Source organism: Dendrobates tinctorius, unplaced genomic scaffold, assembly GCF_039654945.1.
Source record: "Dendrobates tinctorius isolate UK_male_01 unplaced genomic scaffold, ASM3965494v1 ptg000358l, whole genome shotgun sequence".
NCBI lineage: Eukaryota > Metazoa > Chordata > Amphibia > Anura > Dendrobatidae > Dendrobates > Dendrobates tinctorius.
The window spans coordinates 1,097,011-1,110,416 of record NW_027362024.1 but is presented as its reverse complement, the minus strand read 5'-3'; the positions used below and the strand labels follow the sequence as shown (position 1 = coordinate 1,110,416).

General features: G+C 39.0%; 1 pseudogene; it reads left to right on the top strand.

Annotated features, from left to right (window-relative positions):
- Positions 1 to 276: 276 nt before the first annotated feature.
- On the top strand, positions 277 to 5,065 carry LOC141075500 (uncharacterized; annotated as a pseudogene).
- The last annotated feature ends 8,341 nt before the right edge of the window (positions 5,066 to 13,406 follow it).

Sequence of the window (13,406 nt, the reverse complement as noted above, 5' to 3'; positions counted from 1 at the left end):
CGCACAAAAGAGGACCAATTGAATATGGAATACCAATCCTGTTTATGTCTGCTGCAACCTATATTAGCACTCATGCTCTGTTTATTATCATTTCAATAAATTGTATTTGAGCTTTGAAAAACTCTATTTTGATCTCTTGTTGTGCTTAATAGTTCTTGCATGAGATTCTATTTATTTTGTATTGTTCAGCGAGTTGAGCCCTTTATTATCTTTCCAGTGTTTGGGATATTTGTACTTAATTTGTATGTTCTGTTTTATAACAGTTTGATTCCCCTAATGGACTTTAAAGCCAAAGAGAAAGCTTGGCAAGTGAAAGCGTCTGATTTGTTTAAACAGAGTGTTTCTGCTAATTTTAATGATACCCAGAATGATGAAAAGGGACTGTTGTCTAAATATAAAAATTTGACAAATAAGAAAACACGCATATGGTGGACTAAAACATCTATAGATAACTACATCAAACAGAAGATTATACCTCGAGGTCTTCGTATACAGCTTTATCCGACTTTTGGGCTTGATGATCTTGAATTGATTACTAAATGGGAGAGTGTTTCCTCAGCATGCTCTTTTTCCTTTATGGAAATTATTAATACAAAAAACACTGGGATTTTGAAGGAAATTGATGAGGAACTTAATAAATTACAGGTTGAGCTGGTGGCCAAAATACCTAAGGAGACTTTGGATAAATTTTATCGTGACCTTGATCAAGATCTAGAAAAATGGGAAAATCAGATCAGTAAAAATAAAATGAAGAAATACCAACGTGACGTACAAGATTACAATCAGAAAAGAGTTTTTCGTTGGCAAAATAAACTCTCTGAGGAAAATAATATTCAATCCTCTACTAGGAGTCCTTCAGTTTCCTCTATTTCTTCGATTTCGAGTAGTGCTGCCTCCATTCACGAAAGGGAATATTATACTCCTAGACGTGTGAGAACAAGATTTGGTGGCAGAGCCAGAGGTACAGCAAGGTACCAAACCAATTTTGGCACTAGGAAAAATGATAAACCCAAGGTAATAAATCTTTCCTCACATATTCTTTCGAACAAACAGATTGAATTATTGGAAAAGGGACTAACCTTTTCTCCATGTCAACAATTAGATTCCTTCACGGCAATAAAAGATGTGCATCTATTTGCGAGGAAGTTGATACTTAAAAGATTCCATGAGAAAAATAACATGGGATTGCAACTTAATTCGGATGAGGAAAAGGCAGCTCTTGAAATTTTAGAATCTCTAGCTGAAGAAAACTACCCCGTTGAGTCGGTGATTTCTTTCCCCGTTTCTCTGTTTAACAAATCAAAAAAATTTCCCACTATAAATTCATGTCCAGCTGTTGACATTTTTGTTAAATTAGTGACACAAGATATAGAAAAGTTGAAAAATAATTATTATGCTAGTCCAGCTAACAAAAATGAAAGAAAAATAATCGCAGAATTGCAAGGCTGGACTGATGTGATTTTTAAAAAAGCAGATAAAGGAGGAAATTTAGTAATTTGGCCATTGGAGCTTTATGAGAAACAGGCCCATATACTTTTGTCTGATGTAAACTGTTATAAAAAACTGACCCATGTACCTTTGCTTGAATACCAGAGAGAACTTATTGATATCTTATCCAATGCTTATGAGTGTGGTGTTATTCCTAAATCACTATTGGACACTATTCAATCATTAAAACCTAAGTTGCCAACCCTATATTTAATTCCAAAGATTCATAAAAATGTGGATGATCCGCCTGGCCGCCCAATAGTATCGGGCAATGAGGGCCTGAGTGAACTCATTTGCCGAATAATTGATTTCTATTTGAAACCATTGGTGAACACGTTGCCATCTCATATTCTTGATACTATAGCGGCACTACGGAGATTAGATCAAATACATCTTGATGAAGATATGATCCTGGTCACGGCGGATGTTGAGGCTTTATACACCTCCATCCGTCATGACCAGGGACTTGAGGCGGTTTCGTGGTTTCTACAGAATAGCAATCTAGATCCCCCCTTAGTCACCCTGATTTTGAATTTATTAAAATTTATTTTAGCACACAATTGTTTTATTTTTAAAGATCAAGTTTTTTTTGCAAACACAGGGTACAGCTATGGGGGCGGCGTGTGCTCCTGCTTACGCTAATTTATTTTTGGGATTTTGGGAGAGGGAAATTTTTCAGTGTTCTCCGGTGACAGGTATAGAGAAAGTCCATAATTGGATGAGATTTATTGATGATGTTCTGTTTGTTTGGGAAGGTTCAATAGATGAGTTGAAAACCCTGATGGTAGCCTTGAATAACAATAATTTAAATATAAATCTCACCTATTCATATGGACATAGGGTTAACTTTTTGGATATTGATATCCTAAAGAATGATGATGGCTCAATCTCTACAGATATATTTAGGAAGCCGACTGCAACAAATTCAATTTTGCATGCAGGTTCCTCTCATCTAAAATCTACTATTCGCTCAATCCCTGTGGGACAATACCTTCGAGCCAAGAGGATATGTTCGTCAGAACAAACGTATCAAAAACAAGCAGCAGATTTATATACAAGGTTTCGTGAAAGAGGTTATGGACATAGGGCAATTCGTTATGCCTATAATAAAGTCCAGCATATACCGAGGGATCAACTGCTGTATAACAAAAAAATTCAAATGGCAGATAACAATCAAGTGAGGTTGATCACCCCATTTAATGAACAATGGAGTAAATTCACAAACATAATTAATGTACTACATTAATTAGTAGTACATTGGCATGTACATTGGCATGTACTACATACAGATCCAATTTTTAAAAAAACTTTATCAGAAAGACCTTGTATTACAGCCAAAAGGTCTAGGAATTTATCGGATCTGCTGGTACGGAGTTATTTAGCTCCTAAACAAAAAGTGCAAAAAGGGATTTGTGGGGAAATTAAAGGATTTTTTCCCTGTCGAAGCTGCAAGGCGTGTGCAAATACGCTTAAGACCAACAGCTTTAGCAATTCAGATTACTCTAAGACATTTTCAATTAGAAAATGCTTAACTTGCTCCTCAAAGGGAGTGATCTATTATGCAAATTGCCCTTGTGGTAAGATTTATATCGGAATGACCACAAGGGAATTCAGAATAAGAGTTCGCGAGCATGTTCGTGACATAGAAAAAGCTAAGGAAGCCAAAGATGAAGAACAACTAAAGACGCTCCCAAGACATTTTAGAACCTTCCACAACTCTGAAGCTAAAGGTTTGAAAATTTTTGCAGTGGATCAGGTATCCTTGGGTATGAGGGGTGGTGATCTGTTTCGAGTGTTATCACAAGTGGAGAGTCGATGGATTTATAGGCTCAACACCATGGTGAGAAGAAAAACTAGTTATATTATACTCACACTCACATTGTTTGGTGGCTTTTTATTCCATGTTTGGGAAGCAGAATGAACAAACCATTGAACACCATGATGCGCTGGTTCATGCTATGAGGCTTTTGATTAGACTGTGAACTGTCATTGTCTTGGTGAATAATTTAATATTTCTTAAAAAGCTTGTATTTTTTATGGACAGCTTAAGTAGAAATGTCCAAAAGTATAAAATTTGAGGAATTTTTATTCAAAATTATTAATTGGTTTCATTTTTAGCAGAGGACTGTACCAGGAGATCAGAGGGAACGCTGACATCTTCAATTTTTAAATCTGATGATCTTGAGATCTCACAGGATACAATTGAAGTGAATGCCATTACTCCAGATATATCATTATCCCTGTCATCTGATACTATGAAACAGGTCCCATCTTTTGGTTCATTACCAACTACTAAGGAAAATAAAAGTCACAAAATAAGGATTAAAAAATTAATTGATTCTAAAGGAAAGGAGCCATTTTCATGTTCAGAATATGGAAATAGTTTTCTTGAAAAGACTTTTCTTAAACATGAAAAAATTCACATAACAGAGAATAGATTTTCCTGTTCAGAATGTGGGAAATGTTTTACTCAGAATTCACATCTTGTTACACATGAGAGAACTCACACAGCAGAGAAGCCATATTCATGTTCGGAATGTGGGAAATGTTTTAGCCAGAAATCAAATTTGGTTAGGCACCAAAGAACTCACACGGGGAGAACCTTTTTTCATGTTCAGAATGTGGGAAATGTTTTACAAAGAAATCAGATTGGTTTAAGCACCAAAGAACTCACACAAGGGAAAAGCCTTTTTGCTGCTCACTATGTGGGAAGTATTTTAGCCAGAAATCTGATTTGGTTAGGCACCAAAGAACTCACATGGGGGAGAAGGCTTTATACTGTTCAGAATGTGGGAAATGTTTTACAAAGAAATCTGATTTGGTTAGGCACCAAAGAACTCACACAGGGGAGAAGCCTTTTAGCTGTTCAGAATGTGGGAAATGTTTTAACGAGAAATCAAATTTAGTTAGGCACCAAAGAACTCACACAGCGGAGAAGCCTTTTTCCTGTTCAGAATGTGGGAAATGTTTTAACTGGAAATCAGATTTGTTTAAGCACCAAAGAACTCACACGAGCGAGAAGCCTTTTTCCTGTTCAGAATGTGGGAAATATTTTGTGAGGAAATCATCTCTTCTTAGTCACCAAAGAACTCACAGAGGGGAGAAGCCTTTTTCCTGTTCAGAATGTGGGAAATGTTTTACAAAGAAATCACATTTGGTTCATCACCATAGAACTCACACAGGGGAGAAGCCTTTTTCCTGTTCAGAATGTGGGAAATGTTTTACCTGGAAATCAGATTTGTTTAAGCACGAAAGGACTCACACGGGGGAGAAGCCTTTTTCCTGTTCAGAATGTGGGAAATGTTTTAACTGGAAATCAAATTTGTTTAAGCACCAGAGAACTCACACAGGGGAGAAGCCTTTTTCTTGTTCGGAATGTGGGAAATGTTTTGTGAAGAAACCATCTCTTCTTAGTCACCAAAAAACTCACACAGGGGAGAAACCTTTTTCATGTTCTTAATGTGGGAAATGTTTTCTGCCGAAATCAACTCTTAATAAACTTCAGGGAAGTCATACGGGGAGAAGCTTTTTTCATGTTCAAAATGTTGGAAATATTTTAACTCAAAATTGTTCTTAAAGGTGTTGACCACTACTAGGACAACCCCTTGTCATTCCTCATGTTTGGCCATGTTAAAAAACACTCATTGTACGAGAATGATCAGTACTAAATATATTAAAGAGCCATGTCAGACTGAGCTGCCATCATGGACAATCTTTCGCTAACTAACTTTGCAGCTAATGAGATGACCTTATGGGAGCTCTAGCCAGAATGGAGACATAAAATGACATCAGAGCCATTAGCAGGTATGGTTGGCATACACAAAGGTTAATAGGAGTAGCTGCAGTGCATTGTGAGAGTAAATAATGGTGTCATATGGTAGTAAGTAGTGTCTGTGATGAGGACAATACAGTAGTCAATATGTGAACACGTAGATTGTGTTCGACTGAAATTTCCTTCCATTCAGAATGTGGAGTTATATTTGATAGGTTGAAGCAGAGCGGGTCCTCTAATAAATCTCTTAAGTGGGCTTTATTTATTTCTACTAAAAAATCAAGATCAGATTTGTTGAGGGATAATGAACCAGGATTAGATGATAAAAATCAGATTACAGTCTCTACCCCATATAGTCTGGATTTTATTAACATAAAAAAGGCTTTTCTTAAATATGTACCTATGTTGGGACAGGATCCAATTCTGAAGGAAATTCTGTCAAATGGTGTGAACGTTGTAGCTAGAAAATCCACAAATTTGGGCAATTTGCTATCACCAAGTCTGTAGATCACCCCTAGAAGCAGTAATATGGGGCTCAGCACAGTGGGCTCATTAAGGTGTGGTACCTCCAGATGTAATCTGTGCAGATATATGGCTAATTGTAAAGAGTTTTCGGATAATAATGGTAAAATTTATAAGATAAAACATTTATAAACGGTGCAAATATTATGTTGGGTGTTCATCACGTAAGTTAAAGTTAAAGAAACGATTAGCTGAACATATTTCTGCTTCTGCCCCTGTGCAGACTACTGATCGCTATAGCAATAAAAGACCTAGCGCTGGTTTATCAAAACAGTTCTCAGAAGTGCATGGAGGTGATTTGTCTACGTTGTCCGTGAGGGGCATAGAGAGAATTAACAGAGCGAAGCGAGGTGGTGATTGGTTTGCTGCACTATTATCAGCTGAGGCTAAATGGATCCTGCTTCTTGATGCTCGTGCACCGAAAGGTTTAAATTATAGATCAGATTTGCAATATATAATGTAATATGGGTTTTTTTCTGCAATACTCAGCTATTTATGTCTATTGTGATTTATTGCTGTTTTTGCATGTATTCATTTATGTCTGCAAACACATATTTCTTATTTATATGTTAGTTTTGTTTAGCAACATTAATTGCTTAGGTCTGACTAAAGGGCCTGTCACACTAAGAGATATCGCTAGCAATATCGCTATAACTTGTGACGTTATAGCGATATTGCTAGCGATATCGCTATGTCTGATACTTACCTACAACCCGCTCCCCCGCTGCTTATCGCTGATCGCGCGAGAACAGGCTGGACTGTTTCTCGTCGTCAGCTTCCTGCGGCGCTTCCTGCTGTGATGACGAGCGACGCGTGGAGCCGGGCGTGAGGACGCAGGATCGCCTGGTGTGACTGGTAAGTAGCGACCCCCGTCCCCAGCGATGTCGCTGGTGAGATCTGCCTGTGTGGCAGCTCACTAGCGACCACTTAGCGATGCACCAGCGATCCTGACCGCATCATATCGCTGGTCGGGATCGCTGGTACATCGCTAATTGTGACAGTACTTTAAGGTGGAGCTAATTAATTACCTGAAACTGGGTGTCCACTCTGCAGTCTCCTCATGTATTCATTTATTTAAGCTTCCTAGTTCTGATAAGATATACCTATGACTAAGGACATGTAATATCTGTCTGAAACGCGTAAGGTAGCCTTGCCTGTCATGGTGGCTTATTGATATGATTTTAAAACCTTCCCAATAAATGTGAGTTTTGTCTTTTTTCACTGATTTTGGTGCTGGAGACCCCTCTTTTTTCCTTTGGATTTATAGCGCCAGTTGAACCGCACTGGACATCTCCTGGCATCAGACCGCTTATGGACTATATGGACACTGAATATAGGCTGAATATTTTTCCCTCTTTTTTTGCTATTTACTTCTGGCGTTTTTTTTGTGCCTCCGTGTCAATGTGCGGTCTTTTGAAAATACCTTTGTGCAGTTAGATTTTGGACGATTATCCTCTTTCTTCGTTGCATTCTTTCAACATGGATTTAACCACAAAGGTTTCGTTTAATAATGAGGATAGACTTAAAAAACTGGATTCTATGTTCTCCAACAAATCTAATTCTGATTATTCAGCTGGCACAGACTTGGATAATATTTTGTTTGATCTGGAAAAAACTATGCTACAAAAACTGAGGACCTGGTGGGATTCAACTATTTTGCAAAAATATGTTGCTAGATCAATGATCCCTAGAGGTCTGAGAATCAGGAAAATACCAACATATCCTTTTCCAGAGTCATTTATGACTGAATGGATTAAAACTCTTACGGATTATTCATTGCAACTAATGAAACTTATTATTAAAGAGGAAACTAATCAGGTCATTGAGTTGGAAAAATCAATTACAGAATATCATAATCCACTGAAGGATTTTGCTGGGAACCCTGAAGTCAGGGCCAAAATGATAAATTGCTGTATAGAATTAATAAAGAAGAGGAGAAGATTATTAGTATTAAGCATAGCAAATTTTCATGTGATTGTATTGATTATGAAACAAATAAAGTTTATAATTGGAAGTCTCCTAGAAAAATCAGACTTATTCTTAAGAACAAGAAAGGTCAATCTCCAAATAAAAGAGTGGAGTTTGTTACAGATCAGGAGACAGCTGGTGACACTACTGATCTCTCAGAAGTGGATACTAACCCCCGACCCCTCCATCTGCTGGAGTGCCCAATATAGGGGTACCGTCAGCGTCAAAAAACGGAGATGGCATAGGGCAGGGAAGAGGCACAGGGGGAGAAAAAAGATCCCCCAAGAGACAGTCACATCAGATATTAGACAAAGCTTTGTCTGAGGTGTCTAATTACTCCGTGATTAATCAGCAAATATATGTACTCACACTCCGATGAAAGTGTTGGAGAAAGGAATCAAGTTTGCACTCAGTGTTCGTGCCAATATGTGACAAACTATTAAAGATGTCGATAAGTTTGTCTGCTTGTTAGCAGTGAAAGAACACTTTCATTAATCTGTGGCGGCTTCTGCTCCTATGTCAGCATCTATGGCTGATCCGGTGTCTGAATTTCCTGTTATTCCACTATCTAGGACTTTGACTGAACAGATCGCACCTAAAACCTCGATGGACCTTGATACTAATCGGAGGATTGTAAAATCTATGGAACTAAAACCGATACAAACTCCTAATCCAGACTTTTATCCTGTCTCAGCAAGGGTCCCTGTCATGGACAGCTTTCAGGATGTGTTGGGGAAGGAAATAAGAGAGATCCTAACTACTGACATAGGAGCTGCAAACAATCTAACAAAAGCGGAAAAAAAGGCTTTAAAGGATTTATCGTGTGATCCTAAGGTTGTGACCAGCCTTGCGGATAGAGGGAGGCTCTCTGGTTATCTTGGATAATACCTTATATGAGAGAGAAATTCAGAGAAGCAGGAGGATCAGGAGGCAGTCAGCACCCATACTGCTCAGAAACCAGTACCAGGCTCTCACGCAGGAAAACGATGAAGAAATACATCAGGATAAGACTTTGCCAACAAACAGCAACCTTGTACGCCTTCAGAGTCCTCCTGGATGGAGAAAGAAAAATGTTGTGAAGAAGAAATGGAGAGTGGTGGTCATGGGGGATTCCCTGTTGAGAGGAACAGAGGCCGCTATCTGCAGACCGGATATAACTTCAAGAGAAATGTGCTGTCTTCCAGGTGCAAAAATTAAAGATGTGTCTGACAGGATATCAGGACTCTTCAGACCTACAGATGACTACCCATTCCTGCTACTACATGTGGGGACAAATGACACCGCAAGAAACGACCTGGAAACCATCTGCAGAGACTTTGAAGACTTAGGCAAGAAAGTGAAAGAACTGGGAGCGCAGGTGGTCTTCTCTTCCATCCTCCCAGTGGATGGCCATGGAACAAGGAGGTGGAATAAGATTCTGCAGGTGAACAACTGGCTACGTCGATGGTGCCGTCAGAAACGATTTGGATTTCTGGATCACGGAGTGAACTACTTATACGATGGACTACTTGCTAGAGATGGGGTGCACCTTACGAAGACTGGAAAGCATGTATTTGGATGTCACCTTGCTACACTTGTAAGGAGAGCTTTAAACTAGAACAACATGGGAAGGGAAGCAAAAGACCAGAAAAAGCCATACACCTGACAAATGCTATTGAGAACTCTGCTATTAGAAGTGGAAAGGAAGAACAAAGACGAAAGAATCTAATTAATAAAAATATTGGAGAAAGAGAAACCAATCACAAACTAAAATGTTTCTATACTAATGCACAAAGCATGGGCAACAAACAAGGAGAATTGGAACTACTAACATAGGAAAAGAAATATGATGTCATTGGAATCACTGAAACTTGGTGGGACAATACACATGATTGGAATACAAGACTAGAAGGATACAACTTATTTGCAAGAAACAGACTTGATAAACGAGGAGGAGGTGTCGCATTGTATGTTAGAAACGCGTATATCTGCACAGAGATTGAAGCTTCAGAGACTGGGAGTTCTGTAGAAACTGTTTGGGTAAGAATACAAGGACAGAACAATGGAAAGGACACCATTGTAGGCATTTACTACAGGCCGCCTGTGCAAGCCGAAGATATGGATGAACTCTTTATGCATCAAATGGCCAAGTTCTCCAAAAAATATGACATAGTTGTCATGGGAGATTTCAACTATCCAGACATTTGTTGGGAATCTCTCTCAGGCAAAACTAACAGGTCAAGGAAATTCTTATCCTCTCTTGCTGACAACTTTATCTTCCAAAAGGTAAGGGAGAAAACAAGGGGAACTGCTACCTTGGATCTAATCCTTATAAGCAGGGAGGAAATGGTTGAGGAGGTAAAAGTGGCTGGGACCCTAGGAGGTAGCGACCATGCTATTTTAGAATTTTGGATAACTAGAGGCGGAAGACCTGTGAAGACTCAGACGTCAAGGTTAGATTTCAGAAAGGCAGATTTTAAGGGATTCAGAAAGAGAATTGGAGGGATCCAAAGGCTGGATATCCTTAAAGACAAAAATGTCCAGGAAGGATGGGAAATCTTGAAAAATGAAATTCTCAAAGCACAATTGTTAACAATTCCAAAAAGAGGGAAGAATAGGAAGCATTTAAGGAAACCAGGATGGATGAACACAGAACTTAAGCACATGCTAAAATGGAAGAAAGAAATGTTTATAAAATGGAAAGAGGGAGGCATATCTAAAGAAGAATATAATGCTGTCTGCAGAACCTGCAGGGCACAAATCAGATTAACTAAAGCTGAAAATGAATTGAGGCTTGCAAGAGATGTCAAAAGCAATAATAAAGGATTTTGGGGATATGTCAAAAGTAAAAGAAAAGTCAAAGATGCTATAGGATTTTTACAGGATGAAAATGATGAAATGGTAAGACAGGATGTTGAGAAGGCTGAACTTTTTAATTCCTATTTTGCATCTGTTTTCTCTCAGAAAGGAAATGTAACATCAACTGTTCTTCACTGTCCTATTAAGGGAATAGAAGAATCCAGGATATCTATAAACAGAAAGATAGTGAGGAAACACTTAGCTAACCTAAATGAATTCAAGTCTCCAGGTCCAGATGAATTACACCCCAGAGTACTGAAGGAGATAGCAGAAGAAATTTTTGAACCCCTCTCCATAATCTTTGAAAATTCTTGGAGAACAGGAGAAGTGCCAGAAGACTAGAGAAGAGCAAATGTTGTTCCTATCTTCAAAAAGGGGAAGAAGGTGGACCCAGGCAACTATAGGCCGGTGAGTCTGACTTCTATACCAGGAAAGATCTTTGAACAAATTATTAAACAACATGTATGTCAATACCTGGATAAGAATGAGGTGATTAAACAGAGTCAGCATGGGTTTGTAACTAATAAGTCATGTCAGACTAACTTAATTTCCTTCTATGACGGTATCACTGATTGGGTGGATCAAGGAAATGCTGTAGATATAGTATATCTTGACTTCAGCAAAGCATTTGACAAAGTCTCTCATACAATCCTTATTGAAAAAATGACTAAGTATGGAATGGACAAGGCAACTGTTAGGTGGATTCATAACTGGCTTAGTGATCGGACCCAAAGAGTGGTCGTAAATGGCTGCACATCCAGTTGGAAGAATGTCTCAAGTGGGGTACCACAGGGCTCTGTCCTGGGCCCTGTATTGTTCAACATCTTTATCAATGATTTAGATGAAGGAATTGAGGGTAAACTGATTAAATTTGCTGATGACACAAAGCTAGGAGGGATAGCTAATACTAGAGAAGAGAGAGAGAGGATTCAAAAAGATTTAAATAAACTGGAGAAGTGGGCAGCAACTAACAGAATGGTTTTTAACAGGGAGAAATGCAAAGTACTACATCTGGGCAATAAAAATGAAAAAAGCATATATAGAATGGGAGGAATAGGGCTAAGTGACAGCACATGTGAAAAAGACTTGGGTATACTAATAGATCACAGACTGAATATGAGTCAACAGTGTGATGCAGCAGCAAAAAAGGCAAATGCAATTCTAGGATGTATTAACAGAAGCATACAGTCTAGATCACGTGAAGTCATTATTTCCCTCTACTCCTCTTTGGTCAGACCTCATCTGGAATATTGTGTCCAGTTTTGGGCACCACATTTTAAAAAAGACATTAACAAACTGGAGCAAGTTCAGAAAAAAGCGACCAGAATGGTGACCGGTCTGCCAACCCTGTCTTATGAGGAAAGGTTGCAGGATTTGGGAATGTTTAGTTTGCAAAAGAGAAGACTGAGAGGAGACTTAATAGCTGTCTACAAATATCTAAAGGGCTGTCATATTGTAGAAGGATCAACTTTATTCTCATTTGCACAAGGAAAGACTAGAAGCAATGGCATGAAACTGAATGGGAGGAGACACAGATTAGATATTAGAAAAAACTTTTTGACAGTTAGAGTGATCAATGAGTGGAACAGGCTGCCACGAGAAGTGGTGAGTTCTCCTTCAATGGAAGTCTTCAAACAGAGGCTGGACAGACATCTAACTGGGATGATTTAGCGAATCCTGCTTTGAGCAGGGGGTTGGACCAGATGGCCCAGGAGGTCCCTTCCAACTCTACGATTCTATGATTCTATGATTCTATGAGTATGCTATCAGATTGTAATACTTCCAGAAAGTTGGGCGCTGATCCTACATCAGAAATTAATGGGAAATTGAGATGTTTATTAGGTGAAGGGGAAGCTTTGGGCATTTTTCACAGAAAAATGATTGATTATCTTGTGTCTAAAAACCCTGTGTGTGCTATTTTTCATGGCCTACCTAAGGTGCATAAAGAGGTATTTCCCCCTGCCTTCCGTCCTAGTGTGGCGGGCATAGGATCTTGCACAGAGAGACTATCTACCTGGCTGGATGAGATTCTGCAGCCATTTGTTAAGAGAACAGTGGGTTATATCAAAGACACGAAACACTTATTACAAGCACTGTCAAATGTGTCTTGGTCCAAAGATTCGATTTGGGTTACCTGTGATGTTGAAGCCCTATATTCCCATATTCCCCACCATTTAGCCACTTGGAACACTAGGGGGATCTTAAGGCTTCCCACACGGAGTACATTCTACAGGTTGCAGACTTTCTGCTTAAACATCACTTTTTTAGTTTTAATAAGCAGTTTTATATTCAGGTGTGTGGTTGCCCTATGGGATCATCTTTTTCACCATCTTTGGTGAATTTATATATGCCATGGTGGGAAGAGACTTATATTCATTCGTCATTTAACCCTTTCTGTGACAAAATTTGCTGGTACGCCAGATACTTAGATGATTTGGTGATTATCTGGCGTACTAACTCACAACATGATGTACAGATGTCTTGTGTGGATAAAGATATCTGAATGATAACCCCCTAAATTTGAAATTCAAGGTGGATATTCATAAAAATTCTGCTCCTTTTTTGGATGTTTTTCTACATGGAGATGATCAGACAGGTTTGATCACCACTGCTTTATATAGAAAATGTCAGGAACACCGCACTGCACTTGCTCACTGAGCCAGGGCGCGTGTCCTGAGTACAAAGACTGTGCACAAAGATACCTGCGGAGCGAGCAGCAGTGGTGACAATGCATGCTCCAGGACCTGAATCACGTGACTGCTGGGGGCGTGGCCTAAGCTCCACAGAGCTAGGAGCTGCAGGGAAACTCCTAGAAGGG